The 5,534-nt window shown below is 34.3% G+C and overlaps 1 long non-coding RNA gene across 1 annotated transcript; it reads right to left on the bottom strand.

Moving 5' to 3' along the window:
• Positions 1-4,707: 4,707 nt before the first annotated feature.
• On the bottom strand, positions 4,708-5,534 carry LOC143560380 (uncharacterized). The gene is made up of 5 exons (XR_013140109.1): positions 5,422-5,534; positions 5,256-5,338; positions 5,022-5,177; positions 4,871-4,945; positions 4,708-4,772 (listed from the first exon to the last, which is right to left on the bottom strand). It is a non-coding gene; the product is annotated as an uncharacterized LOC143560380 (long non-coding RNA).

Genomic DNA, 5,534 nt, shown 5'->3' with positions numbered 1-5,534 from the left:
TAACGAAAGAAACTTTTAATTCACGTTGTAACTCTTAGTTGTCTCACGCTCACCCATGATAGAGTTGAAGATAACAAGAAAGTTAAGCTTGAAAAGTGTTCCACCTCCCGTACATGATTTAAGTTTTTCAATGGCATGCTTAACAATATTATAGCAGGATAACGAAAGGACTGTGTCCTCCATTCTTTTCTGATAATATCGATTTTTTTCCCGCGCTTATTTTCATATACGGGAATTTCCCCCATAGGCATTCCCAAAACAGCATGAACCTTTGAAGGTGTTATTTCAATTATATTGCTCCCAACCTTTAACTCATTCCTTTGATGATCATAATTGACTAACAACCAATGTCCCAATTCCGGTGGTATGTCGGTTATGCTAAAGGATGTTATAGATTCGAATCCCATATCAGACTTCTGAGCATCAGTCAATCCTTGTAACGCATTACACAAGTCGTTAGGTGTGGTTGTCGTTTCAATTTTCTTGTCTGTATATGATGCAAAATATTTTCTTCTTCTTCTTCTTCTTCTTCTTCTTCTTCTTGTTGTTGTTATATCCATTCTTTCCATCTATCAGAAACAAAACATTGAAATAAAATTTTGAACATGGAATGAATTAGTTTGAAATGATTTCTTCTTCAACATTTAAAAAGCAACTCCAGATTCTAATTATGTCCCATCAGCAAAAACAAGATTGGTAAATCTAAGGTACACATTTTATCCCAATGAATGACTGCTGGATTTAGGGTTTACCATTTGCTTTTGCTTTGTTGAACACCGGCTGTCTTCTTTGAGTTGCAGTTGCAGACACTAGGGGTTTAGGCAATGTTTGGGATTGAGTTTGAAAATGATCAAGGGGCAGCTTATAACTTACTTTTTGAGAAGCAACAAGGAGTTTGGGAATATTGTGACGGAAAAAGTTACATAAGTTACGTTTTTGCAACTTATTAACTTAATGAAAAGTTATAAGGAGGTAAAATAAGGAATCCCAAACACCCTATTAATTGGCTTATTGGCTTTTTGAAAAGAACATTATGAAAAAGCCAGGACGTGGAAAACTGATTTTTAACCCTTTCAAAAAGTTAAAACAAAAAAGATTTTTGTGATTGCTAAACACATTTTAACTTATTGGCTTTTTAAATGGTGGTGGTGTCATGGTAATGGAGAGGTTTGGTGTTTCATGAGACCCAGGTTTGATTCACACTCTCATTATTTAGTTTCAGCGGCACCTGGTGTCCATTTAATTACATTTAATTAAGTAGATCAATCATCAACCCATTTAACTAAACATTTTAACCCGACAACATACCCGCATATGCATTTAACTTGTTTATACATTGATTACAACCACTTAACTTGGTTACAGCTTGTAAACTTATTTGACTTGTGTAGATAAATGGGCTCAACTTACACAATTTTAAGTGCGTCCAGATCAAGGTTGAGTGCATCTGACACAAACAAATATATATGATTGTAGATCAGCGACTCAATTCATATAAGAGTTGATTCATAGATGGTTGATTCTCTTTAAAAGTTGGTGCAATACAGTCTTTATACGTTTTTTTGGTACCTTTCGGTTGTAAGGAGGTCATTTTTATAAAATTAAGCGCAAAAAGACTGTTAATAATAATAATAAAGTTATTATCGGTTGTTATTCTTCTACCGTCATCTTGAAAGGAAGCAATGCTTTGTATGATGTAGTATATTTGTCTGTGTCTTTCATGTATAGAAGTTGGTTTTGAGAATAATTAAAGGGACTGGTGTTTAGAAAGTATACACGATAGTAATCATATAAACATCCCATTCCAACTCATGATATAAGTATAAATAAATACTAGCAGAAGTGCCCGCGCGTTGCCGCGGGTTCGCGCAAATTATCCCCTGGTATTGGTTTTGTAATGTTAGGTGTGGTGTGTAATGGGTTATCAGTGTAATCGCGTTACGTCATGTGCATATGGTTTGTTGGATGTTTTTTATATGCATATTTATTGGATGCATCATGTTTTGTGAAATAGTTGTTAATAAGTTAGGTTTATGGGTTTTATGATTTTTAATCAACATAAAGGATTGAATATGTGTTAATTGGTGAGTAGTTAGAGTTAAAAATTAATCAGTAAATGAAACAGATGACGAATTGTAAAAAGAGTAAAGTGGTGGCCATATGTGATTCGATTGTGCACATGCATACTAGCGGCATATGGATATATACTTAAATTTCAGAAAGAAAAAGTTTTTATTTGTGGCATTACAAACTGGCATGTAGGAATGTGACGGGAAATAAGAAAACCATAAGGCATTAACAAACTTAAATAGCATGAGAGACAAGGGTCATAGTGAAGAATACCCCCTTTTCGCTGATAAACCAATTCATGTGATAGGTGTGTCCTAATGGTTTGGAGAGGCCCACAATCTCATTGTTGTGCCAACCATAACAAACAGTTTTTCATTTGTAACGTAATGGGTAATGGGGATCCCCGAGTTCAAGGATATCGTGTACTTTTTCCTTAACATGTTTCTACCGTCTTCCTCGTCTTATAAAAAAAGACACGATGTTGAGGAAAAAAGATTGTCTTTTATCCTGGCATCGTTTATTTTTTATTGGTGTTACATTATATTACTCAATATTGTGTTATATTTTACGATGTATTGTGTGTTTTTTATCATTATGTTTTTTGTTCGTTTTCGACATCGTGTTTTTTCTCGGCATAGTGTCTTTTTGTCTTTTTGTTTTCGGAACATGAATGACGGGGGAAAGATTTTGGATTTTTAATTTTTTTCGTTTTTATTTATATTTTGAGTTATAATTTTTTTATTATTTTTTTGAATTTTTGTAGGGGTTTTTCTTGTGGCCACAAATTATTCTCACTTGTCATTTTTGTCTCCATTTGCATGTTAAATATTCCGTAACTACAAAACTACAAACTTAAACATAAAATCGAGTTGCTAATTCACAAAAAGGCGGAGAAACATTGAGTCATGACTCAATGTCTAAGCTAAATTCACTACAATTTGAGATCTTTATTTTGAACACCAAAATTTAACACAATAGACAATGCATTATTGGTGTTAGTAAATGGGCACAAAATTCTTTAAGAAAGCTTCAAGAGAATATTAATCAAGGAGAAAGAACATTATTTAATTTGTCATTTTATATGCCGAAGGCATTATATATTGTGATCTTTTTTTCATTTGTTTGTAATGTGGACCACTTTATACAAGTTTCTGAAGCCACTAAACAATCTTGAATCTTAATGCTATAGCTTCTTTAATATTTATTATTCGTGCAACACAATCATTCCGTTTCGGTATGCAACGTAGTGAGTTTTATCCGTATCTTACCCAAAAAAAGAAAAACGAAACAAAACAAAAGTATGAAACACCACTGGCACTCATAGTAGGGTCTAGAGGTAAACTTTCATATATTGCAGAACATAAAGAGGTTACACCGACTGAAATTTAACTAAAAAAACATATTCTATTTCATACGATAGTAAAAATACATATTACATAAAGAAAACAAGCATTAATCTACAGGTCATTCAAGTAACAATGCAAGTTACTTATTTGTTAACTCAAGTACAAGGTTTCTAAAATGCTTTAAACATTGTAACATTATTTGCAGATTCAATACCTTCTGAAAATGCCAAATTCGGCTTTATATGCATCTCTCTCAACCATCCACTTTCATCTAAGTTCTCAAACGGGAACTGAAAAACGATGTTCAAGACTGATCCCATGTTACCCGATGGACCGTGGTTTGCTGACTGGTCTATTTCTAGACTTGAATTCAAGTCAAGAGTCCGGTGTGTCGTTCCCGTTGCACCTTCGGGTCAACTGGTCAAAAAAAAGTTCCAGTCAACAAAAGTCGAGAAATCTAAGTTAAAATAACCAAGAGTAAATGTGAACTCAACTGATTTAGGATCCAAAGGAATGATACGAAAACCGGATGGTATAAGAGGCGCAACATCTGGAAACATTTCATCAGTTAAAGTGAAAAAAAATTAGTGCTTATGAGGAAGCTAAGTAATTTAGATTCAAGTGTCGCTTGCTGTCCTTTGCAGTTAAATCAAACAATCCAACTCAAGTTTATAACTATACACACTGATTCAGTGATTTCCATGTATAGGTTACAAGTTGTTATGTTAGCTTTGTTTGTATTCCAAGGGTTAGGGTTAACTTCACATTATGGTAATCACAGAATAGCTCATGTGTTGCCATTTGGTAACTCTAATCTGTATTCTCATTAAAACTTTTAAAACACATAATTAATTTAATCTATTTTTGCCAATAAAAAAACAAACCAACTCACTGCTATGGTGCAGGCAACAAGTCCCGGCTTTTCTCTGTGATCCACCAGCACAAAAGGTAGTATGAAAGCTCCAACATACCAGTGAATGGCCCCAAAGAAGAAACCAACCAAAAACCTGCATGGGAGCCAACTCATTAATGTCAGTTTAGTTGATGAAATACAATTTAAACTGTGTGTAAAAAACTTCTTGTTGTTTTACACTTACAAGAACCAACCAACGCCACAACCACAGCATCCCCGGAGCAATCACAATGCCTGAAGAAATATTAAGTGGTCAAACATTGATAAGCATTAAGCAGCAAGTTGATAATGATAATGATAATGATAATGATGATGATAATGATAATGATAATAATAATAAGATTCATTACATAAATTATCTACCTGCTTAATCTTTAGCTTCCAAGTCCATAAACAACTTCTCCGCTCAATTGTTGAGCTATTTGCCTAATATAGCGCAAGGCCTACAGCGAAAACAATTACTATCATTCGTGTCACATTAAATAACTGGTTGTAATAAAACAAGTTGACAACAATCAAATGATAATAAGATTCTACTAACTGCAATGGTCATCTTCTGTGCTACAACTTTACAAAATTCATAAAGTGGGCGAATAACCTCTGGGGAACTCTACGGCTACAAAATAAATAACGGTTTCTAAATAATTTTTCTTAAAATTGGCGATAAGGTACAAAAAGAGTCTTGTTGTCACCTCAAGGGTACAGTGGTCAACTATGTGAATTATGGAACCGTCACCATCACACGGCCTAATCAGGTAACCACTCGGAAGCATTCCCCCCCTTAAAAATTGGGCGGGGGATGCAGGATTCGGGGCACCACCAGAGCCCAAAAGGGACCTCTCACACACCTTAAAGAACAACATATGCATCATAGGTAAATTTCTAATAAAGATAACAGTGAATTGTTAATGGTTAAATTAACTTACCACAAGACTACCAATTTCTAAACTTGTAGTGTATCTCAAATTCCAGAATCTCGTGCTGGAGCCAGTGTGGTTGGAGCATAAACCTAAATGAAAATTTAAAGACCAATTAAGCCAATTTAAACCAAAACTAATGAGCTGCATAGACATTAAAGTAATTGCAATTCACCTGTGTATAAACAAGTTCAATAGTTCCACCATTTCCGGCAGGTAACATTGTGAAAACTTCAAGATTCCGGCAGTCTCGATACCAAGATGTATGATCTTTAAGAATCTCCACAA

Source organism: Bidens hawaiensis, unplaced genomic scaffold (genome assembly GCF_021521415.1).
Source record: "Bidens hawaiensis isolate Kalapana, Puna unplaced genomic scaffold, B.hawaiensis_p1.1 tig00020328_1, whole genome shotgun sequence".
Classification (NCBI taxonomy): Eukaryota; Viridiplantae; Streptophyta; class Magnoliopsida; order Asterales; family Asteraceae; genus Bidens; species Bidens hawaiensis.
Note: the sequence above shows the minus strand (reverse complement) of the source record. Positions and strands in the feature narration are given on the sequence as shown.